The sequence below is a fragment of the Hemicordylus capensis genome, chromosome 16 (assembly GCF_027244095.1).
Source record: "Hemicordylus capensis ecotype Gifberg chromosome 16, rHemCap1.1.pri, whole genome shotgun sequence".
Classification (NCBI taxonomy): domain Eukaryota; kingdom Metazoa; phylum Chordata; class Lepidosauria; order Squamata; family Cordylidae; genus Hemicordylus; species Hemicordylus capensis.
Genome location: NC_069672.1, coordinates 6349836 through 6375552, shown reverse-complemented (window position 1 = coordinate 6375552; position 25717 = coordinate 6349836). Strand labels below are relative to the sequence as shown.

Here is a 25717-nt window from a genome sequence, read left to right as displayed (position 1 = left end):
AGCACAGATCCCATCAGTATATATGTGAAGTTGGTGGTGGTTTGGGGTTTTTTGCCCCAATATGCATCACTTTACACTTGTTAACAATGATCTGCATTTGCCATTTTGTTGCCCACTCCCCAGCTTGGAAAGATCCTTTTGGAGCTCCTTGCAATCTCTTTTACCCACAATAGTTTTGTGTCATCTGCAAATTTGGCCACCTAACAGCTTACCCCAACTTCTACATCATTTATGATAAATTAAAAAGCAACAGTCCCAGTAAAGATCCCTTGGGGACCCCAATTCTTACTCCCCTCCATTTAGAGAAATGTCCATTAATTCCTAAACTGTTTAAATAAATTTTTATTGTTTCGCTTGATGCTTTTAGTTAAAAATGTTCCTCAGACTCTCCTTTTGCTTCCCTCATTGTCACCCTACATTTCTGTGGCCTGAGTTTGTGTTCCTTTCGGTTCTCTTCATTTGGGCAGGCCTTCCAATTTCTGAAGGATGTATTCTAACCCTTTATAGCTTCCTTGGATTTACTTTGTATTGTAGCCATGCTGTCAGTCTCCCGGACCTGGTGTTACCTTTCCTTGGTGGCGGTGGCGGTGGTGTTTTTAATATACACATCCCCCTCCTGTGGGTAGCACCATCTCATCCACGCACTGAAAACCCTCAGTTCTTCTCTTGAATGTGGAACAGGTAGCATTTCTGAGAATGCTTCCTTTGGGTTCCTGGGCTTCGATGTGCTACCTAACAGCCTAAATTGGGCTTTCAGGACCTCCTGATTGCATTTCCCATCATCGTTGGTGCCAACATACACTATGACAGCTGACTCCTCCCCAACTCCCCGGACCAGCTTTGGGGGTTCCAGGGATATTAAGTATTTGAGGGGGGAGAAGTTGGACTTACTGACACTGAGGGCTTCCATGGACTTGGGGGGTGCTGCTGTAGCCACGGAGTGATCTCCGTGTCTCCCCCTCCCCCCGCTGGCCAACCCCAGCCTATTTCAGGACTCTCTGAGCATGTGGTGGCCATTTGCGAGGCTACCACACATGTGCACAAGCCATTTACATGCCCGTGGTTGTGGATGCCAAGGGCCTAAAATGGGCAAGTCCATCCTTGGGGAGACCTGGGGGCAGGCCGGTGACGGGTGGAGGGACCACCATACCCCCTCATCAGGGCTGCAGAAGCCCTCAGTGGGGGTAAGTCTGCCTCTCCCCCCGAAAAAATTAACATTCCTTGGAACCACAGACTGGCCCGAAATCGGCCCGGATGTTCAGCTTCATCTCGAGCTGAGCTGAACCGGGCCTGGTTCGGCATAGGCTGGAATATTTATTTATTTATTTATTTATTTATTTATTTATTTATTTATTTGGAACATTTGATATACCGCCCACTCCAAAGACTCTGGGCAGTGTACAAAAACATGCAAAACAAGACAGCATCAAAATTGCATCCTAAATAAAACTAAAGTAACTAACGGGGTGGGGGGGATAGATAAACTTCAGGGTAAAAGCCTGGCGCAAAAGAAAAGTCTTCAATAAAGATTTAAAAACCGACAAGGAAGGAGCTAAACGAATCTGCAGGGAAAGGAATTCCAGAGAAGTGGGGCGGCACCCGAGAAGGCCCTTTCACGGGTTCTAGTGCCCCAAACCTCTCGGAAATCGGGGACCTACAAAAGGGCCATCTGAGCAGATCTGACCGGACGGGGTGTAACTGGATGGGAGAGGCGGGTCTGTCGGTAAACAGGTGCCAAACCCCGCAAGGCTTTGAAGGTCAAAACCAAAATATCACATTCAGTATCATATCACATTCACCATATTCGACATTTATTACAATGGGCATATAGCAGCCATAATAAATGCTTTTAATTAGACTCCTTTCCTTACTAATGACATTCCAGATGCAAATTCCTCCGTGAAAGAAGAGAATTCCTCTTTGATGCTTGGTGTGGTCTCCCCGTGACTGGCACAGCTTCACAGGCACACCGTCAAACCGGGATTGCGTGATATGAAGCTTCGGATCTTGTTTGAAGATGGGGAATCCCTTACAGAGAAACCTCGTCACAGTGTGGTGATTGCAGAGGCCCATTTTCCATGCTGTATAGTCCTGTTTGAATTGGAAGAAAGAAATGTCCGTGCTCAGAAATCCTCGAAGCCTGACACAGAGCAGAGTGCTCACTCTTGTTATTTATTTGATTTATATACTGCCCTTCCAGATATGAGTTGTATTTGCTCTGGAAATCTACCAACAATAGTTGGGGCAATATCTTCACCTGACTATTCTACTTGAACAAAAAGCATATAGAACAATAAATAAATAAATAAATAAATAAATAAATTTTTAAAAATGCACAGGGTTTTAATTAAGGCTGCAATTCTGTACAGACTTATTTGAGAGAAGATCTGATTGAAACCAACAGTGCTTGCTTCTAAGTAGGCATGCATAGCATTTAAAGCCTTCAACCTGGCAATACAAATCCTAATAGGCAGGCAATGAAGCTCTTCTCACGATCAGTGAGAAGAGCTTCTGGCAGGACTGCAGGGAGAGCAGGCTTAGTTTGGCCCCTGGAAGTGTCCGGGGCATGGTGGAGAGACCCCCGAGGCCGGGATGCTGGCTGCAGCCTCCTGGTCTGGGATCTACTGGTGTGCCGCTGTGCACCGCAGCGGCACACGAGCAAAAAAATGAGGTTAACAGAACTCTCGCTCTGTTAACCTCATGTAAGGGAAGGGAGAATTAGATGGGCTAGCTGCCTTGGAACTACCGGGTTCACCTGGAAGGGTTGATTTGTTACGAGCACAAATCAAATTTTAAAAAATCAATTTGTGCACATCCCTACTTTGTAGAACCCAACACCTTTCAGTTTTATACTGTAGTTTGTATACAGCTTCCCTCATCCATTTTTCATGTCTGGAGAGAGAGAGAGAGAGAGAGAGAGAGAGAGAGAGAGCGCCACCATCCTTTGCATTATTTATTTATTTGAAATGTTAGGGAGGCCCCACACATGCTGATTCACCCTCAGACCCTTTCCCACCTCCTCTGCACCTTTGTGGATAAATGTATCCATGTGCACCACTCTGGGCTTTTTGGAAGAAGCACAGGCTATACCTGTAAAAGTAAATAAATCTATATGTGCCACAAGAAAAGCAGTGACGAGCTAAAGAAGCAGAGAACAGATGCGTTCTGAAATTCCAAGAGGAGCTCTGCCTGCCTATTTCAGAAAGGCACACATAAATAACAGAAAAAATACAGGATTTTCCAAGATGCTTGCTGCCACTATGAACCATCTCCTGTATAGGACAGCATAGGAAGCAAAGATGCATGGGGAATCTCTCATAGAGTACGCTGTGCAGAGTGGCACATTCACTGCTCACAGCCCCTCCAGCCACAGTACTCTCAATCAAACATGGCAGACAGTACTTGCCAACACAGGGGAAAGTGTGGATGTCACAATCACATCCCTTGGTCCCGGGGCCCCTGCTCTTCACTAACCTGGGTTAAGATTGAGGGCAAGAAGCAGGGTTACCCAGATTCAGTCTGTCAGGGCATGGGCTTTTTGCCCTGCTTCACATGAGCATGCAACCCTGGTTTGGAGGCAGAAATCCCAGGTTTAGGCACTTGTGTAAAGAGGCTTAGTACTGTCTTCGGCTCTCCAGTGTTTCAGGCAGGCTCTTACCCAGCCCTACCCGGAGACGCCAAGAGGGATGGAACCTGAGACCACCTGCATGAAAATCAGCTGTTTCTACCCCATCCCTAAAAGATATCATTACACAATCAAAACTGGGCATACAATTATCAGGATGTATCAGTCAGAGCTGGGATAGAAGGCCTGCATGTGTCGGAAGATGCCATGATTGCCTTGGCTCAGACATTCATTCATGCTTTCTTTACGGTGTCCCCTCTACCCACCATGACAGATACAAATTAAGAGCCTTTGCAGATGATATAATTTTGTTCTTACAAGATCCTCTATAGTCACTCGATACATTACTGGAAATATTAGAATCATATGGTAGTTTGGCAGGGTTCTATATAAATAAGGATAAGACAAAGGTATTAATTAAAAATATGAACAAAGAATATATTGAAAATTTTGTTTTGAGATGTAGTTTCAATGTGGGGGGAAAGGTAAAATACCTAGGAGTTACTTTACAACAAATAATGCTTTATTGTTTCAAAATAATTATATTAAAACCTGGGAGGAAATAAAGACTTATGTAGATGGAATAGATTGAATTTATCATTAAGTGGAAGAATTGTGTTTAAAATGACTTTCCCTAAGAGCCCAGAAACAATATTACTAGGAATTGATAATAGCTCACTGCCTAGAAAATACTGGATCCTTTTTATGTATTTAACAGCACCAGCAAGATTGACACTTGCATACAAATGGAAAGATATCGATTGCCCAAGTAAAGAAGACTGGATATTAAAACGCTAGAGCTTCAGAAATGGCAAAGCTAACGGCATTATTAAGAAATACTTTTGAAGCATTTAAATGGGAGTGGGACCCTCTTCTTATTTACCTAAAAACACATTATAAAATAGATTTGTATCAGGCTTTTGAGTGGTAACAAAAATGTTTCAAAAATGCCCTAGAGCTGACTTTTGTATGATTTAACTGGGGGAGAACGATTAGGTTACAGGCAAGACTTGGGTATTGATACTTGTTCTAATGATGAGATGAAAGACCATTTTTTCTCTTATTATTGTTTTCTATTTTTTCCTTTTTTTCTCTTTTTTTGGTTTGGTTTTTTTTCTGTCTGTGTGTGATGTTGTGGAAAAATTGAATATAAAGTTATTGGGAAAAGAAAAAAGAAAAAAAAAGAAAGTGATCTCTTTGCAAAAGTTAGATAACAAAAACTCTAAATAAAATTCATCAGAGTGATCTAGAAACTTCCCCCAAAGAAGAGAAATTAGTTTTAAACTAGCATTGCTATAAAATTTACAGTATAAAATTTATTTATTTATGTATTTTATTATTACAGCCAATGGCCTCTCAATACAACAAAACCACACACAAAACTATACATCACAAGCATCTCAAGAAACTGCAATAGAACTCGTACAGTAAGAGTATCATGCATAAAAATTTTAAATAAATAAAATCTGAATAAAATAAAATTCCCAACAGTATAAAATAACATGAGTGGTAGTTTCCAATCCCACTTCCATCCTGCAACTGAGGACCTTCCAGTCCAAGTTGCTGATGGAACTGCCTCAAGGGTGATTGGTCATCACCCCCAAGTTTGGGCTGTTGGAAATTCTCTGTGGTGAGAGAATTCTTCTCATTATAGCAGAGTGCACAGAGGCACAACACAGCAGAAATTTAGTTAAGCATGCGTGTTTGCTGAGAGTAAAGTAACTTGGAGCCAATTCATTAAGGAACTCCATTCTAGATAGGAAAGTGAAGAGTTAGGATCTCTAATCTATCTATCTAGCTGGATGCAGATGGATTCTGCATCCTCTCTGCACATATGGTGCAGGGAGAGAGGCTTGCATATTGCAAGGTAGAAGGAACAGGAAGAGAAGGAAGAGGAAGTGCAAAGCGAGTAGCAAGAGTAGCAATCTACATTTCAAAGGGATAGCATCAGAGCAGTGGAGAAGGGATGACCAATGTCGACGCTCTAGCCCTCTGACTTACTAATCTGTCCTCCACTGTCTGAGGCAAAGAGACAGCGCAAAGTCCTTTAACTTCCAACATGGGCGATGTCAGGAATTTAGCTCAAAAGGGAGACTGTTCCAAGCAGTTTTAATTTATGCAAGCATCTGAACTCAAGAAACCGGCTTGAGAGAGAGTTTAATTAACAAAAAGGGGGTTATTGGAAGAAAATTAAAAGCAACTAGCTAGGCCAGACACAGAGCACCTGTGTCTCTAGTTCTCCCCAGCCGGCCATTTCCTTCTTCCCCCCAGCCCTTCACCACTGCAGTTTTCTCCCGCCTGCCCTGTCTCCCCACTCCTGTTTCCTTCCATTCCTTCCTCCTCGCCCACCTGCCTCCCCCGCAGTTTCCTCCAAGTCCCCACCTGCTCAAGCCACAATTTACTCCCCGTCCATGCCCACCTCCGTCTCCTCCTCCCCACCCACCTCCACCACCATTGCCTCCTTGCTCTCCCACACACCATCTGGAGCTCTTGTTTGCCCACCTGCTGCAGCCGTAAACTCCCGGCCAGCAGGCCAGCTGCCCATCCCCGTTGCTATTGTCCCCGTTGCTGTCCGGCAGCTCTGTTTCTGTGTCCTGTTTCTAGTCCTGCCCTGAGGAGCAACAGGGAACAAGTCCACTCCTATTTCCTGCAGGTATCTGAAGATGGTGCTCATCTCTCCCCTTAGCCTTCTTCTCCCCAGGATAAATATAACCAGCTCCTTTAACCGTTCCTCACAGGACTTGGTGTTCAGATCCTACACCATCTTTCTTGTCCTCCACCGAACCAACTACAGTCCATCATTTATCTCAGAATTCATTTCCCAAAACTGGACACAGTAAGCCTCTTCACACAAGTTTCCAAACCTGTTTTATCTGACTCTAACCCAGGGTTATATGCTTAACCAAGGAAAATCTCCCAAGCGCTAGTAGAGGCTATTCACACAATGGAGGAAAACTGGGCTAAGGAAACCCATCCCGGGTTCCTTCCATCATGAGAATGGAGGTGGCTAGCCCGCCAAAGCAGCTCTCCCCTTAAATGAGGTTAGCAGAGATGAAGTGTGCTGTCAAGTCTATTTTGACTTGTGCCCATAGAGCCCTGTGGTTTTCTTTTGGTAGAATACAGGAGGGGTTTACCATTGCCATCTCCCATGCAGTATGAGATGATGCCTTTCAGCATCTTCCTATATCACTGTTGCCCAATATAGTACCAGCAGGGATTTTAACAGGCAAGCTTCTCCTTGTTAGCCAAGCATTTCCCCGCTGTGCCACTCATTACAGCAATATGCAGATCAAAGGAAGGAGACATTCTTCCATTTGCACCCATGACTTTTAATGCCTCCCAAGATGACCATCATCCCAGCTGGTCAGGTGTGAAAAATACAGGCTGCAGGTAACTTGCAGTTTTTGAGGAAATGGAGAGTAAGATTCAAAACAAAGACTCCAATCACAGGGCGAAAAGGAGGCCCTTCTCCACCCCCATGATCAATAAAAGATATGTTCCTTTCATCCAGATGAGATATGTAGCATCTTTATTGCCCCATGAGTTCTGGGGTGTTGGCAACTGAGGGAGTTATGGGATTGCCTAACAAAATATCAGGAGAGACATCAGAGCACCATATCCATGGCTTGTGATCAATAGACAGAGTATGGCAAATAAAAAAGAAGAAGGGTGTGTACTCCTAGTACAGGAAGGTCAAGATGACTTGATAGATAGAGCTGAGATTTGATAGGATCAAGAACACTATGTCAAAACTGTTTACACCGGCAGAGAAATAAAGAATACTGTAGCACAGTGGAGAACATCGGGGGGGGGAATATATGGAGATGGAAAACGAAAAGAAAAATAGTAGCTGTGGCTAGGGGTGTGCACGGAACCATTTTTGGCAGCTTGGTGCAAATCCAAATAGTATTCGAACCAAACACCAGCCCACAAACTGGTTCAGTCAAAACGGCTGGTGGTGCAGCCTGTTCAATCCAACCAGGTCATACGGTTTTGACATGGTTTGACCCAGTTCAAAGGACTATATTAGTAAAGGGGAAACCAGTGAGGCTTCCCTTTTACAAGCAAAGGTGAATCCTGCATCTCAGGATTCTCACACAATGCCCAGTGGGGTGGGGCACTCGCCTGACCAGGAGGTGAGCAGATCAACAGTTGGGGGTTGGCTGGCCATACACGAAGCTGACAGCAAACATGCTGGGAGGCAGAGGAGGGTGAGGAAGACGGGAGCATGGCCACCCTTGGTGGCACTGCTCCCCAAGGTCAAATAGTTGGCAGGACAGCAGGAAGGGGAAACAGCTATTAGAGTTCTGATTGCCCTTCCTCTGTAATGGCCAGTTGACCTGTCAATATTACTTCTTCAGTTCCCTACCACCACCAGATTTGCAACCCCATAATTAGTGGATATGCCCCCTGTTTCCCAGTCTCCAGACAACCCTATATACATTAAATGTGTCTCACCCAAAGGATGCTTCAAGCAGAAGCCACCCATTCAACCACCACTACCACACGCAAGGTTCCTGGACCAAGAGGCCTGGCCCGCACCCTTGTTAACCCCTGAAGTGGCTCCCCCAAAGGGGTGGCCCCCTTTGGTGGCGACCCCGACTGTGGCAGGCCTTCCGCCACAAGCACTGTCCCTTTATAAGCCACTCTGGGCAGACGGTATGACTGCTGAGTCACTCCTGGGCCCCAATCCTGTACAGACTCCCCACAGAGCAGCCACAGCCAGAGGCCAATGTCCCCTAGTCAAGCAGGGGCTGGCAGATGCTCTCACCCTCCTTCTCTCCTGCAGCCAGCCACTCAATAGCAGCAGACAGCACCAGCCTCTCAGCCTGGGGGCTGTCTGGAAAACAAGTGGCCTCTCCCTCTCCTGCAGAGCTTCTGGCAGCTGAAGGCATTACACTTAGGAAATGCCTCCTAGTGTCTATCCTCAATTTGCTTCCTTGACATTTCGGGAGCAAGAAAGGACTGCAGTGAAATGCATTGAAGAGAAGTGTGGGGATGGAAATAGGTTATCCCGCCTCTGACTGATGGAAATGTACCCTTCAATGGTGAAGGGTACAGGAACCGGAAGTTCAATTAGAACAAGGACATGCCTGCTTCTCCTTCAGTGTGGCCCTTCAGGGCACAGTCGGATCTCCCCGTAGTCTTCCCTTCTCCAGGCTAAACATATCCAGCCACTTCAACTGTCATAGGACTTGCTTTCCAGTGTTTTCCTTTCCCTCCAACTCAAGCTGTGTATTGTGAACGGTGCACCGATTTCCTGCTCCTCTCCTCACTCCACCATTCTCTCTCCATGTTCCCCCTTCTCCTGGCATTATCTCCTTATCTAAGTCCCACTCTGACATTATGCTTCCCACTGGGAATCTGGTCCTGCTTCCCCTGCCTTTTGAAGGACAAGGGATAGGGAATGTAGTAGCAAAAAGAGGAGACCACAATTCCTGCCCCTCCATTCCCCGCCCCCGGTCTTTTCAAAAGGCAGAGAGAAGCATGGGCATGTGGTCACAGAAATGGCCTCTATGTGTGCACAGAGTTCACTAAAATCCCCACACACGTGCTCAGTGGGCAGAACCGGGCTGAAGAAGGCCTGAAGTGGACTGCCACTTGCCAGAGCTACTCTGGGGCAGGGCGGCAGTGTGGGGGCCCCACAGCACCCACCTTAAGCCACTGACATAGTTGTGACTAGCACTTAAGTACTAAATTACTCTCTTCTTGCCCCCTCTAGGTTTAGGAAAGCCCTAGCCCCAGCCCCTTAACTGGTAAAGGGCAATCCTAACCATTTCAGGCTTGTTCGGTGGTCGAACCGGACTGGAGTCCGGTACGACCACTGCGAAAACTGAACCAGACTGACAAATTTTGTGCACATCCCTACCAGTCAGTGCAGTAGTCTCAGTACTACTTCTTGTTGCAAATAAATACATCTTTCCATAGAATTCGAAAATTATAGAGTTGGTGAGGAAATTTGGAAATCTTCTAGTAAAAGGTGTGCAGAAATCAGTCATTTCCCAAAAAGATATGCTGATCAAGGGAGGTTCTGACCTAATTAGTTCCCCATTCCTTAATTCTTAATTAATTAGGATTAAGCCTAATTAACATGCACCTTAGTGTTACACGATGTTCTGATACGGGAGAGATGTGTTCTTGGGTCCTGACTCTATAAAAGTACACTGGAGGCAGCCACTCCTTGGAGAAAGCAGAGTCACAGACTGTCTCTCCACTTAGCCTCTTGCTATGGAGACAATGTACTTTCTGTGGGTCCTGCTGTGGATGGCCATTGTTGCAGTTCTTCTTTGCAACCTGCTAGTATGGACCTACCCTCACTACCTCCTCAGATATGAATTCCCATTTGCCATTTGTCAGCGGATCGTTGCCAGACTGACAGAGAACACAATCTTCATGGCCCTTAGGCTAGTAAGTATATTCTTCTGACTTAGGCTGCTTTGAAATTGGTCGGTCATGGTGGGCAGAGGGGGCACTGTAAAGAAAGCATGAATGAATGTCTGAGCCAAGGCAATCATGGCATCTTCCGATACGTGCAGGCCTTCTATCCCGCCTCTGACTGATACATCCTGATAATTGTATGCCCAGTTTTGATTGTGTAATGATATCTTTTAGGGATGGGGTAGAAACAGCTGATTTTCATGCAGGTGGTCTCAGGTTCCATCCCTCTTGGCGTCTCCGGGTAGGGCTGGGTAAGAGAGAGCCGAAGACAGTACTAAGCCTCTTTACACAAGTGCCTAAACCTGGGATTTCTGCCTCTAATCCAGGGCTGCATGCTCGTGTGAAGCAGGGCAAAAAGCCCATGCCCTGACAGACTGAATCTGGGCAACCCTGCTTCTTGCCCTCAATCTTAACCCAGGTTAATGAAGAGCAGGGGCCCCGGGACCAAGGGATGTGATTGTGACATCCACACTTTCCCCTGTGTTGGCAAGTACTGTTTGCCATGTTTGATTGAGATTAATGTGGTTGGAGGGGCTGTGAGCAGTGAATGTGCCACCCTGCACAGCGTACTCTATGAGAGTGTCCCCATGCATCTTTGCTTCCTATGCTGTCCTGTGCAGGAGATGGTTCAGCAAGCATAATGGAAAATCCTGTATTTTTTCTGTTATTTATGTGTGCCTTTCTGAAATAGGCAGGCAGAGCTCCTCTTGGAATTTCAGAATGCATCTGTTCTCTGCTGCTTTAGCTGGTCACTGCTTTTCCTGTGGCATATATAGATTTATTTACTTTTAGAGGTGTAGCCTGTGCTTCTTCCAAAAAGTCCAGAGTGGTGCACATGGATACATTTATCCACAAAGGTGCAGAGGAGGTGGGAAAGGGTGCTGCTAACCAGGACTGTGCCTGGGGGTGTGTGGGTCTGAGGGTGAATCAGCATATGTGGGGCCTCCTTAACATTTCAAATAAATAAATAAATAATGCAAAGGATTGTGGGTCTCTCTCTCTCTCTCTCTCTCCAGACATGAAAAATGGATGATGGAAGCTGTATACAAACTACAGTATAAAAACTGAAAGGTGTTGGGTTCTACAAAGTAGGGATGTGCACAAATTGAGTTTTTAAAATTTGATTTGTGCTCATAACAAATCAACCCTGATTTGTTTTTATCCAAATCTACCCCCTCCAAATCACCCCAGTTTCGATTTGTATTTGCCTTGATTTGATTTGGAGTTGGAAAAATTTGAAGCACTTAACAAGGACCTAGGAGCACCAAATTTAGCAGGTGTGTATGTCCAAAGGGGTGCCACCTGTCACCCAAATTTCAAGGCAGTGAAACACTTTGTTGATATTTAATGAATTGTTTTAGTTTTTACTGATTTTGAACATTTCCACCATAGGAAACAGTAGGGATTCGAAGTTGCCATATTTTAACTCTAAAACAGATCCCCAGCTTTCTTTAAAAACAACAAAAAAGCTAAGCTCTAGCCCTTGTAGAAGTGATGGAGCAAAATGTGCAGTCATTATTTTTCAAGTGTTTGGGTTCTTTGGTGTATAATAACATTTCTTCATAATGAAGCGCTATAAGGATTCATAGCACACCTTCCTTCATTTCTTCTGTTCATTTTGACTGTCACTGGACATATGCCAACTACAAGCCCCACATGCAAGGCATTGGGGTACTCATATTAATTTTTAGGAATATTGAAATGCTTAGATGTTTTGGTGTCTAAAAACTTTTTCTCATGATGAAGCCCTATGAAGATTTATTATATGCCTTCATTTCTTCTGTTCATTTTGACTATCATTGGACAGTGCCAACTGTCAACTGCCATGTGCCAACTACACTCCCCTCCCTGGGTAGTCAGTTTATTTTTAAGGTATTTTTGAAGTGTTTCGATTCTTTTGTGTTTTCGTTACACACCTTAATTTATTCTCTTCATTTTGACCCCACTGTTTTGCAGCTGGGGGGTGGGGGTGGGAAATTAGTGGCATCTCCGTGTTCCAACTACCCCCCCCCCCACAACGTACAATCCACTGGGTACTCAGTTCATATTTTAGGAATTTTTGAGGTGTTTAGACTCTTTGGTGCGTAATAAATCCTCATATTGATTCATTATTAGGAAAGGTTATTAGACACCAAAGAGCCTAAACACTTGAAAAAAAGCTTAGAACATAAACTGAGTAGTACCCCACTGCCTTGCTGGTGGGAGTGGGGTGTAGTTGGCACATGGCAGTTGACAGTTGGCACTGTCGAAAAGACAGTCAAAATGAACAGAAGAAATGAATGTGTGTATTGAATTCTCGTAGGGATTAAATAAGGGAAAGTTATTATACATCAAAGGATCCAAACACTTGAAAAATAGTGAACACACATTTTGCTCCAGAACTCCACTTCTACAAAGGCTAGAGCTTAGCTTTTTTTTGAAAATGAGAGCTGGGAATCTGAAGGCATTAATAGGAGGGATTCGAATCTCAAATCGATTCAAATCGAACCAGACATGATTCAATTTGTACCCGAATATAGCCAATGGACCACAGGGGTGATTTGTTTTCTCTCCAAATCACCCAGATCAGATAGATTCGGATACAAATTGATTTGTACCCAAATCAATTTGCACATCCCTACTACAAAGCTGCAGCATTTTTTCTGCCCAAGACTCTCACTGCTTTAGATAGACTTGAGTTTATTTTCTTGTTGCACTTGCTCCCTTATTATGCCATGGCATGCAGGCTCCTGTGCAAGCCCCGCCCACCTGCCGAACAGCTGATTGTTGGAGGGAAGGGACAGGAGGCTCAGAGGAGCTCAACAGCATCAGAAGCCTGCAAGCCAGCAGAGAAAGAGCTTTGTGGAGCTCACACTGGCTGCTCCTGCCCACCTTCCACTCCCGCCGCCAAAATGTGGGGGAAAGAGGGTCCTGGATGGGACAAGCACTTCCCCTGAAAATGCGGGACATCCCACATAATGTGGGAATGTGGGCATCCCTACTCATTTCTCTATCCACCCGCACGAATCTCTTCCTCTTCCCCTTTGCCTATGGGAAAGAGAGATGGTTTGCAAGCAGTGTGTCTAGCACCATGCTTTTGAAAATGACCCCCACACACACACCTGACTCCTCAATTCCTTGCAGCAGCATCCCAAACAGGCACATCACCCCCTACACACACACAGTGTGCTGTTGAGTCAGTGTCAACTCCTGGCGACCTTCTCTTTGGTAGAATACAGAAGGTGTTTAGCATTGCCATCTCCCACGCAGTATGAGATGATGCCTTTCAGAATCTTCCTATATTGCTGCTGCCCAATATAGGTGTTTCACCAGTGGGGATTCAAACCAACAGCCTCTGGCTTGCTAGTCAAGTCATTTCCCCATTGCACCATTAGTTGGCTATAGACATAGAGGTGCACCTAGGTGATTTTGGACCCTGGACTGTTAAAGGCCTTTGGAGTAGGGTTGCCATGTCACCCGGAATTTTGGGTAGCCCCCAAATTCTGGCTCCTCCACCCGGCTGCTGAATTAACCCATATTTTACCCTGATTAACAAATATGCCATCCAGTTTACCCGGATTTCACTGGTGGAGTGAAAGCAGCCTGAGAAATCTCTGCCCAGCTGCTTCTGTGTGTTGTGTGGCTTTCAGTGCAGTAATCTCCTGAGGACTGTTGCCTTTGTTTTTTATCAGCAGGGGCTCTCTTATCAGGCAGTTGAAAGGATAGCTTGCTTTTGATGTAATTCACTGAAGCTCTTCTCAGGATCATTAGGAAGTTGGCCAAGGGAACCTAGCCCTCTTTCTCCTGATAGTCAGAACCAGCGGGCTTGCGGGCAAACCCGGTGGTTCCAAGGCAGCTAGCCCGCCTAATTCTCCCTTCCCTTAAATGAGGTTAACAGGGAGAGAGTTCAGTTAACCTCATTTTTTTGCTCGTGTGCCGCTGTGGTGCACAGCGGCACACCAGTAGACCCCAGACCAGGAGGCTGCAGCCAGCCTCCCGGCCTCGGGGGTCTCTCCACCATGCCCCGGGCACTTCCAGGGGCCAGACTAAGCCTGCTCTCCCTGCAGTCCTGCCAGAAGCTCTTCTCACTGATCGTGAGAAGAGCTTCATTGCCTGCCTAATAGGATTTGTATTGCCAGGTTGAAGGCTTTAAATGCTATGCATGCCTACTAAGAAGCAAGCACTGTTGGTTTCAATCAGATCTTCTCTCAAATAAGTCTGTACAGAATTTCAGCCTTCATTAAAACCCTATGCATTTTTAAAAATTTATTTATTTATTTATTGTTCTATTTGCTTTTTGTTCAAGGAGAATAGTCAGGTAAAGATATTGCCCCAACTATTGTTGGTAGATTTCCAGAGCAAATACAACTCATTTCTATAAATCAAATAAATTTATTTGTTTGTTATTTCTCTGTGTAAACCACCCTGGGCCATTTTGGGAAGGGAGGTATAGAAATTGAATTATTATTATTATTATTAATAATAATAATAATAATAATAATAATAATAATAATAATAATAATAAATAACAAGGGTGAACACTCTGCTCTGTGTCAGGCTTTGAGGATTTCTGAGCATGGACATTTCTTTCTTCCAATGCAAACAGGACTATACAGCATGGAAAATGGGCCTCTGCAATCACCACACTATGACGAGGTTTCTCTTTAAGGGATTCCCCATCTTCAAACAAGATCCGAAGCTTCATATCACACAATCCCGGTTTGACGGTGTGCCTGTGAAGCTGTGCCAGCCACGGGGAGACCACACCAAGCATCAAAGAGGCATTCTCTTCTTTCACGGAGGAATTGGCATCTGGAGCGCCCTTAGTAAGGAAAGGAGTCTAATTAAAAGCATTCATTATGGCTGCTATATGCCCATTGTAATAAATGTCGAATATGGTGAATGTGATATGATACTGAATGTGATATTTTGGTTTTGACCTTCAAAGCCTTGCGGGGTTTGGCACCTGTTTACCAACAGACCCGCCTCTCCCATCCAGTTACATCCCGTCCGGTCAGATCTGCTCAGATGGCCCTTTTGTAGGTCCCCGATTTCCGAGAGGTTTGGGGCACTAGAACCCGTGAAAGGGCCTTCTCGGTTGCCGCCCCACTTCTCTGGAATTCCTTTCCCCTGCAGATTCGATTAGCTCCTTCCTTGTCGGTTTTTAAATCTTTATTGAAGACTTTTCTTTTGTGCCACCACATGCTCAGAAAGAACTGAAATAGGCTGGGGTCGGCCAGCGGGGGGGGGGGACACGGAGATCACTCCGTGGCTACAGCAGCACCCCCCAAGTCCATGGAAGCCCTCAGTGTCAGTAAGTCCAACTTCTCCCCCCTCAAATACGTGATATCCCTGGAACCCCCAAAGCTGGTCCGAACAAATTCAAGCCAAGCTGGGTCCCTCATTCAGGGTGCCCAAACTGAACCTGCCCAGTCTGGTGTGTTTGCAGTTCAAACTCAGACTTGATGGGTATGTGGATGAGACCTTCAGGGTTGTGGTAGAGGCAACCCACTCCCACACTGATGTCTCTGCTGCTGTCAGGAAGAATGAAGGTCTTTAGGATGGAGTACAGCATTCGCGGAAATGGGAAATGCTCCCTTAGAAGGAATCCCTTCTGTGAATGATGAGCCCATATACTTGCGAAAATGCGCCCATAAGTGGATTTATAAGTGGATTATGAGCCCATAAATGGATTTGCAAAAAGGAGGCTGGGGGCCTCCTAGTAGTCGGTGATTCATTCATTAGGGGTATAGAGGTCTGAGACACGCATGTAGACTGCAAGGTGACTTGCCTGCCTGGTGCAAAGGTTGCAGGTGTCTAGATAGGCTGTTTGGCAGAGTTGGGGAGGAGTCAGCTGTCATAGTGTATGTTGGCACCAACGATGATGGGAAATGCAATCAGGAGGTCCTGAAAGCCCAATTTAGGCTGTTAGGTAGCACATCGAAGCCCAGGAACCCAAAGGAAGCATTCTCAGAAATGCTACCTGTTCCACATGCAGGAGAAGAATTGAGGGTTTTCAGTGCGTGGATGAGATGGTGCTACCCACAGGAGGGGGATGTGTATATTAAAAACACCACCGCCACCGAGGAAAAGTACCACCAGGTCTGGGAGACTGACAGCATGGCTACAATACAAAGTAAATCCAAGGAAGCTATAAAGGGGAGGAAAACATCCTTCAGAAATTGGAAGGCCTGCCCAAATGAAGAGAACCAAAAGGAACACAAACTCAGGCCACAGAAATGTAGGGTGACAATGAGGGAAGCAAAAGGAGAGTCTGAGGAACATTTTTAACTAAAAGCATCAAGGGAAACAATAAAAATTTATTTAAACAGTTTAGGAATTAATGGACATTTCTCTAAATGGAGGGGAGTAAGAAGTGGGGTCCCCAAGGGATCTTTACTGGGACTGTTGCTTTTTAATTTATCATAAATGATGTAGAAGTTGGGGTAAGCTGTTAGGTGGCCAAATTTGCAGATGACACAAAACTATTGTGGGCAAAAGAGATTGCAAGGAGCTCCAAAAGGATCTTTCCAAGCTGGGGAGTGGGCAACAAAATGGCAAATGCCGATCATTGTTAACAAGTGTAAAGTGATGCATATTGGGGCAAAAAACCCCAAACCACCACTAACTTCACATAAACACTGATGGGATCTGAGCTGTTGCTGACTTACCAGGAGAGGGATCTTGGAGTCATGGTGGACAGCCCGTTGAAAATGTCAACTAAATGTGCGGCATTGAGTTGAAAAAAGGTCTCTCAATGGCTCTCAAAGGTCTCCGTGAAAAAGGTCTCTCAGTGGCTACTAGTCTGAGAGCTATAGGCCACCTCCAGCTTCAGAGGCAGGATGCATCTAGATACCAGTTTCAGGGGAGTAACAGTAGGAGAGAGAGCATGCCCTCAGCTCTTGTCTGTGGCATCTGGTGGGCCACTGTGTAAAACAGGATGCTGGACTAGATGGGCCTTGGCCCTGATCCTTTAGGGCTATTCCAATTTCTGAATGTTGCATTCATGTTGAGCGATATGGAGAGCAATCCTCTGATGATGGCCAACATACTGACTGCGTTCTGTTTACACTCCCCAGATATCTACGAAAGGGTCTGCCGCTATCTTGCCAGAGAAAGTGCCTCGTTTGTTGTGTCTGTCGAGTAAGTGAGCTCGGTTTGCTTCATTACTTATTTCAGGCTTAATTAGAATATGATGAAAGCTCATAAGTGTTCCTAGTGGCTTGCTGTTCCCTCAGAGTTCTCCTGTCTCCACCTTTCCTATCTTGTCCGCCAGACAGGAGAGTGAGGACAACGGAGCAAGAGGGGATGAACATCCTTCGGCCGGCAAGGTTGGATGGCTTCCAAGGCACCCCCTGACCCTCAGATGGTGCACCCCCTTGCCCTCTCCTGCACCCAGCCAGGGAAGTCCTCACTGGATGGGAGCATGAAGTCCATCTATCTCCTCGCCAGTAGGCAGGCGCGTAACAATGATAGGGCAAGGGGAGACAGTTGTCTGGGGGCCCCACTGCCTGGAGGGGCACCCCAGAGGCACCTCATGTGACTCCCCATTGCCCCCTGCCCAGCCCCATAGCCTCTCAGCCACTTGCCCTCTTCGCCGTCTCTCCTGCTTGTTCTGCTGGCCGCAATCGAAGCAGCAGGCAAGCTGCCAAGAGCTCCTTTTCTCCCGCCTCTCAGCTGATCGGCGGGTGGGCGGGGCTTCCACGGAGGCCTCCGGTGTAGGCCGCAGTGAAGCCTGAACTCGAGTAGGGCCCAAGCCAGCCAGGAAGGAGGAGGCAGCCAGAGTGTTCTCTGCAGCAGAAGACCCCTTGCTGCCCTGCTTAACCCAGACCAGCATTTGCTAGGTAGAGTGTGAACTCCTTTTTGTGGTTACCTTTCCCGCCCCCCCCGCCCCCATATATAGGGATCTGCTTGCCATAGGGCTTGGATATGGGGGTGGGGGTGGGGAGGGACCGAGAAGTCTCTGAATATTTATTTTGAAACAGCTTGGAAAATTTGCTGACTTAAAAAAAAACTATCTAAAAAGTCCTATAAGTGGCTTGTTTCATGGCAGAAAATTGCAAAAACTTCTGGAACAGTATTTTATTAATTTTATTTATTCATTGATTCATTTATAAATGCACTTATGTTCAAGTTGTTTTGCAACCCAGAAGGTCTGAGTGAGAACTGTGAAGCATGTGTGGTGCTTTTATTTTATTTTTCTTGTGTGTGAACTGCTCCCCAATAACTTGCAGGGACTTCAGGGTAAATCTGGCCAACATGTGAATGCAGCACCTCCATTCCAGAGGAGATGTGTCTTAAAGGGCTTTAAAAGCCTCCTGTGAAAAACCTCCTGCAATCAAACTTGACTGAATTTGTTCAGAATTCTGAGAAAACAAACATAGGCTTACCCTGCATGGTTGAAAGTCTCCTTTGCTAATCTGCAGCGAGGGGCCCATTTTAATCATTCATCTTTCTAGTGTGTTCTAGGCATTAAAAGTAATACAAATGTATAGTACTCAATGTATATCACTATATATTGTGATGTGTGTGTGTGTATTCAGTGAAATGTATTTGCAGGCAGCATACTTATTTTGGAATATCAGACTTAAATCCTTGGGGGCCTGGGGTGTGCGGAGGCCCTGGACTTTGGGGGCGGGGGGCCCATTTTAAAATCTTGTCTCTGGGCCCACTCCAACCTTGCTACGCCCCTGCCAGTAGGGATGTTCAGTTCGGGCTTGTCCACTGTTCAGTTCGGCCTGTCCACTGCTATGGGAGAGGGTCCATTCAGACCATCTCACCATCCTCCCCAGCTGGTGGTCCATTGAATTGCTGGCTGGGCTGGTGGTGGTGGTGGGTGGGGGTACCCAGCCATTTGGGGTATTTCAATGAAATGCTGACTGGAGAGGATGGAGAGAGGGTCTGAGTGGCCAAGCTCCCTGCATGCTCCCTGTCCCCAAAGGGCTTACAATTTGCTCTGGCTGCTCTGGGCCTGTGGGATCAAGGTGACTCTCATTGGGGCTGGGATTCTTGGCTAGCACCACAGCCTTGCACTAATGTGATGGGTTTGTTTGTACAAGTGCTGCAGTGTCAAGTGTCTAGCCGGTGATTCTAGGAGCAAATGAGGCATGATGTGTGTTTGTGTTGTTCCAGGTACCGTCTAGCTCCTGAGCACCCTTATCCTGCACAGTTTGAAGACTGCCTGAAGGCTACCATTCACCTTTTGAAAAATGCAAAGGAATACGGGGTGGATCCTTACTGTATCCTGGTCGGCGGAGATAGTTCAGGGGCTACACTTGCCGCTGCTGTCTGCCAAGAGCTGGTCAAGAGAGCTGACCTCCCCAAAGTGCGGGCCCAAATCTTGCTGCACCCTTTTCTGCAGGCGGTAGATTTTAACTTACCATCATATCAGCAAAATGCTTTTGCTCCAATGATATCCAAAAATACAATACTGAAAGTTGGGTTGAAGTATCTAGGAAAAGACTGTTCGCTTCTGCAGGCAGCTATGAAGGTCTCTCATGTTCCTGAGGACATGAGAATCAAGTGGAAGACCTGGATAAATCCAGACCATATCTCAAAAAGGTTCAAAAGCAGAGGATATAAGCCTCCACCACCAACTCCTTTCTCCCCTAAAGTCTACGAACAAGCCAAGGAGTTTTTGGACACCACCCTTTCCCCACTTCTAGCCGAAGATGACATCATTAGCCAACTCCCGGAAACATACATTCTAACCTGTGAATACGATGTAGTAAGAGATGACGGACTGCTGTACAAAAAGAGGCTCGAAGATGCGGGCGTTGGTGTGACTTGGGAGCACCTTGAAGACGCATTCCATGGAGTAGTCTTTATCCTTGATATTCCGGTGTTTCCTTTTTCCTGTGCAACAAGAAAACTTGACTTCGTAGTAAAGTTCATAAAAGGTCTTCATGTTTCAGAGGAAAGCTCTTTGGCAGGAGGAGTCAAAGCTTTCACCAAGGGAGGAGGAGGACTCTAGCAAGCCCCCTCCCGGGAGGACTGACAACTCTTCAGTACTTAGGAGGCTCGCTCAGCCCTGTCTGAGAGATGCCACAAGGGAGGGAAATTGGAACTGTCCAATGGGAAGTGGTTGAATGATCTGGGTATTTTTATCCTGGGGAAGAGAAGACCAGAGTCCTATTAAAACATGGGCAGAAAAAAGCCCTGTTAATGGTTACAGCACCAAAGCCAGCCAGAAGTGCACCCCACTGTAATAACATAACTCACCCCCTCGATCTTGGTGCTCATGGTTACAGCTGCCTTTGTGTGAAGAGGGAAGAGCTGTAACTGAGAAAACAGAAGCCTCCGTGACTGGTAGCCAGGCTTGCCCATGCAGTAGCGTATCGGGGGGAAACGGCGCCCAGGGCAAGCTCTGGCCCTGAAATGGTGCCCCCTTGCCCCCCGGGCCCCCTGGCCCCCATATACCTGTGAGGGCACGGAGGCGCCCCCCCCCAGTTGGCAGATTTGGCGGTGGGTCGCCTGCCGAGTGCGGCGGGCATGTGGCGGCGATATGGCAGGCAGCAGTGGCGGTTCATTCTGTGAACTGCGCAGGCGCGCCTACACAGTTGGGAAGCGACGCCGGGCCAGGAGGCAGGCTCGGCGTCGCTCTTCCTGCACTCCTCGGTGTGGCGGGCGATCCGCCGCCGACCTGCCGCTGCCGCCCGCCGTGGTGGCGGGCGATCCGGGGGGGCGGGGGGAAAGCCACTTTTGGCGCCCCCCCCACGTGGCCCGCTGGGGTGGCGCCCAGGGCACGTGCCCTGCCTGCCCCCCCTATCGTTACGCCCCTGTGCCCGTGTAATGCTGAGCTGTGAGATCAAGGGAGGGAGTGACATGCTGGGGCAGGGCAGTGATTCTGGAGGACATACTGACTGTCTTGTAGTGTAGCAGGGATGGCCCTTTCGTGAGGCAAGGTCAGGCAGTTGTCTCAGAGTATCAAGGCACCAGCACTAAAAAAAAAAAAAAAAGATGTGCCAACCAGCTTGACCTTGAGTCAGTTCAACATCCAACTGGTCCAGCTCAAAGGCTTGCCCTTGAGTCAGACTGGGCCTGGTTCAGCTCGAAGTTGAGCCTAACCTTCCCCCAGACCAGTTCAGGGCTGGTTCAAGGGTTCTAAAATAAATGGTCAGGGTGATTGTATGGTGGCCTCAAAAATGGCAACCATCATCTCTGCAAGGCCCAGAAGGGACCAGGATTGACCAGGGGAAGGCCGCATCGGAGAAGAGGAACCACTGGAGACCCACCCCCCATAGCTGCAGAAGCACCCTCTGTAGGCAGTTAGTGTTAAAACAATTTTTTAAAACTCTAAACCCAATGAACCAGCTCAATTGGAGTTTAGCTGGCGGGTTTGTTAGCTGTGCCTAAACCGAACATGACTGGTTGGGTTTGAGACGAGTTTGGACTCCTACTGAACTGAGCAATCCAATTTTGTGCACACCACTAAGGATGACCATGAGTAAAAACAGATGTTGTACTGCACTTTCACCATCAGAGCAGTAGGGATGTGCACAAAACCAGAAAACCTGGTTCGTTCAAAGCAAACCAGATTTAAGCTGATCCAGGTCCGGTCCAGTTTTGTGAACACCCGAACTGGCCTCTGTTCAGATCAAATTCAAGCCTGGTTCAGGGGGGATTCGAAGCCATACCGGTAAAGTAGCTTTTATTGGACATGGATGTGGAGAAAGCCCTGTGTTCGGCATCCTCATTTTAGACTCCATTTTCGGAAAGATTGCAAGGCACCTGCAGACGGTTTGTTTCCACACTTGACCATTTGGGGTTAATGGTTGCCATCATCACAGGCATTCAGAGTCATGGATGCAAATGGCGGAACAGTGTTCTTCTCTTCCCTTTGCCTGTGTGGCTGTAAGGATTAAAGAGCAGCCGAGGATTTCAGGCCATCGGTAATCCTGTTAGAGTGAATGCTTTGTGCTTTTTATACAACTTCTTTTTTATCCTGACCCTTATTTGCCTGCAAACCCTGTTCCTTTCTTTTACTATAATAAACTCAGAACAGTTATTTCTAGTGGCCATCAGTTGTGCAGCTGTGTTTGTACTATTCTTGTGTTTAAACCTGTGGGTTTCTTTGTTCTAGACTGCCCCATCCAAAGGCTCTGGGCAGTGCACAAGTTTAAAAACAACAAACAACAACAACAACAACAGAAAAACACCATTGAACACCATTGAACAAACACCAGTGAACACACACTGCTTAAACCAATATAAAAACAACTTTAAAACAGTTCTAAAAATCCATTTAACAATAGTTAAAAACAATTTAAAATCCTTGGAAGGTCAGGCCAAACCTGTAGGTTTTTCGGGCTCTCTCAAAGGCCAACCACGAGCCTAAATTACAGATATCTGCTGGGAGTGCATTCCATAGGCCAGGAGAAGCTACAGAGAAGGCCTGACTCTGAGTTGCCACCAGATGTACTAGTGGTAACTGGAGACAGACCTATCCAGATGACCTCAAGGTGCGATGAGGATCATACAGAAGAAGGTGCTTTCTAAGGTAGCCCAGACTTAAGGCTTGCAGTACTTTAAAGGTAATAACTAGCACTTTGTGTTTTGCCTAGAAACATATCAGCAGCCGTACAACTGTTTTAAAATAGGCATAATATGGTATCTCCGGGTTTCCCCAGAGACCAGTCTGGCTGTCGCATTTTGAACTAAGTTTACGAACTACCTACAAGGGCAGTTGTCGTGACCAGTCTTCCCACCCTCTAAAGAGTTAACAGGAAGTGAACCCTTATCTTGACTGACAGGCTGGTGAATGCCAGGACTCAACCAATTAGTCAACCAGGTGGGTGGGACAGGGAAGCTGCAGGGGGAATTCTGGGAAGAAGAAAGGAAGTCTGTGCTGGGAGCATGGAGGACGTGCTGCAATGGAGTTTGCTGCCGCAGGATGACTGTAGATCCTTGTAAGACAGGATTGCAGGAGGCTTGATTCTCATCAGGTTTTGATGGGTTCAAGGACAGGAAGCCAGGGCTTTGGCTTCAGGAATTTAGCATAGGAAAAAAGTGTTTAGTCAGACTTCACATCAGTTCTTGGTGCCTACCCTGGGTGTCTACCACCCACCCCACTTTTGTGCCCCTAGGAGCTCTACATAGGGAGTAATGGGCCAGTTCAAGTCCCCAAAACTAGGACAAGCAAAACCCAAACTAAACCTACTCACCCTGGTTCGAAGCTGGTTCACATTCGAACCAAACAGGCCAAGCCAGTTTTGTGTACATCCCAACTCCCTGACGGACCCTTAGAGTGAGGGAGATAATGAAGAAAATAGGGAGAGGTGGACCTGGGGGCTCCTCAGGAGCTGGGGGCCTGGGTTCTTTGGACCCATTTCTTCAATCATAGCTACACCCCTTGACGATCCCTTAAAAGACAGAGGTTAAATACAGGTAACACCTGTTTTTGCCCAAAAGAAAGAGGACTCTGAACCAGACCCCCCTAATATTAAACCCAATATTAAACAGTAAAGAATTGGGGGAAGGGAACCTCATCTTGGATTTGGGTTAATATGGTAGACATGAAAGTGGATAATCCTGTCAAGAGCACTCAGGCACTGGAGGATGTGTTGGAGGCTGAAGTCAGCACTTGCTCATTATCCCAGCAGAGGGCGAGGAGCAAGCAAGTGAAGAGAGCAGGAAGGGCCTCTTCCTCACTAGTGGGTCTTCTGGATATTGCTGTTCTGGATATCTAACATGCCAGTGCCAGCAACAGCTAGGCGAGGTCAGGTAGAGAGAAGAAGTACCTGTCTCCGGGACAGAGGGCTGCTCCTTTAAGGCTCCCCCTCTCCAGGTATTTATTGTTTATTGCCAGTGTAGTGTAGTGTAGTGTAGTGTAGTGTAGTGTAGTGTAGTGTAGTGCTTAGAGCATTGGACTAGGACCACGGGGACCTGAGTTCAAATCCCCATTCAGCCATGAAAACCACTGGTTGACTCTGGGCCAGTCACTTCTCCCTCAGTCTTACCCAGGCCTGCTCAACTTCCTTAATCCCCAGCAACTGTGGCCAATAGCCAGGGATTGTGGGAGTTGTAGGCCAACATCTGCAGGGGGGCTGAAGTTGAGCAGGCCTGGTCTAACCTACCCCACAGGGTTGTGGGGATAAACATAACCATGTCATGTGGGGACAAAGCAAACATAACATTACCACGTCGTGGGGGATAAACATAATCTCTGGACTATGTGGAGGAAGCGAGGGATATAAATGTAAAAATAGGATGAGTACAAATGTAAAAATTAGGATGAGTCCATGTTCCTGATTATATTATGTATATATTACTACTATATAATGTGTATTATTATGTATGTAAATTTTGGTCTATGGCCATATATAAACATGATGATGATGAATAATAAATAAATAAATTTTAAAAATGTTTTTTTAACATATTTTATACTACTCCATCTAGAAAGGCATGCAAGTGGAGGCAGTTTACATCAAGGTGGTGGCAAATCTGAGTTAAAAAAATTCTTTCCTCCCATCCCAAGCCTTTTAATTCAAGTCCCCTGGTTCCCCCTTCCCCTTTATTGGTAAAGGGGAATCTTTACCAGATTCCCCTTTACCTGTATGGCCTCAGACCCCCCTCAACCTGGCTGGAATTCAAGATGAACAGGGCCTGGTTTGGGTGTTTATGAAACCAGACTGGAGGTCATGGTTCAGTTTAAATCTGGTTCGATTAGAATGAACCAAGATTTTCCAGTTTTGTGCACATCCCTTGCTCTGATGGCCATGGTGCAGTACATCATCTGTTTTTATTCACAGTCATCTTTAGGGGTGTGCACAAAACTGGATTGCCCAGTTCAGTCTGAGTCCAAACTGGACTTTATCTGAACTGGTCATTTTCAGTTTTGGCACCGCAAAGAACCTCCCTGGCTCAGCTAGAATTTGAGCCGGTTAAGGGGTTCTAGAATTTTTTTAAAAAAAATAGTTTAATACTGCCTATGAGGGGTGCAGCTACGGGGTATGTGTGATCTCTGGTGGTTCCCCCTTCTCCTGGTGGCCTCCATCAGGTTAATCCTGGCCCATTTCCGTCCTTTTCTGAAATGGCAGTGGCCAATTTGGAGGCCAACACACATTTGTCCTTACCATTTACTCTAGAATCCCTGAACCAGCCCTGAGCTGGACCGGGGGAAAGTTAGGCTTGACCGGTTCCGGTTCCCGAAGGGAGGGCAGCGTCTTTCCTAGCTCCTTTGAGCTTTGTTTTTAATTCCATTACTTTTCTTGTTTTAATCTTTTGAGGCTTTGTTTTTTCGCTCCCCTGCCCTTCGTTCTTTTTTACTGCTAACATCGAGCCTGTCAGCAAGGTATTTCAAGGTCGGCATTTGGAGCAGGAGTTATGAGTCCGCAGCTCCCGTCTGCTTTCTATGTTTGCTGACTCAGTTTGAGTCAGACCTCAGCTGGCTACAATGGGAAGAAAACAGTCAAGAAACAGCCCATGTAATTCGACCACGGAGCCCAACAAGCGTGCAAAACAAGTCTCAAAGCAAGCAAGCAAGCTTCAATTCGTCACTTCTTGCCAACTGCAGATATCGTAAGTTCTTTGGATTCAGGCACTCTAGCTACTAATTTGGTGGTGCAGGGTCATACGCAGACCCCAGGTGCACCAGAGCAAGATCTTATACAGCTTAAGCACACCACGGTGAGAAACGGAGTCTCCCAGAAGCTGTTATGCTCAGGAAATGAC

The 25717-nt window shown here is 46.5% G+C and overlaps 1 protein-coding gene across 1 annotated transcript in view; it reads right to left on the bottom strand.

The window, feature by feature from the left end:
* The window catches only part of LOC128338621 (arylacetamide deacetylase-like 4), a 44175-nt gene that overhangs the window by 5683 nt on the left and 12775 nt on the right, over positions 1 to 25717 (bottom strand). The gene's annotated exons all lie outside the window — the stretch shown is intronic.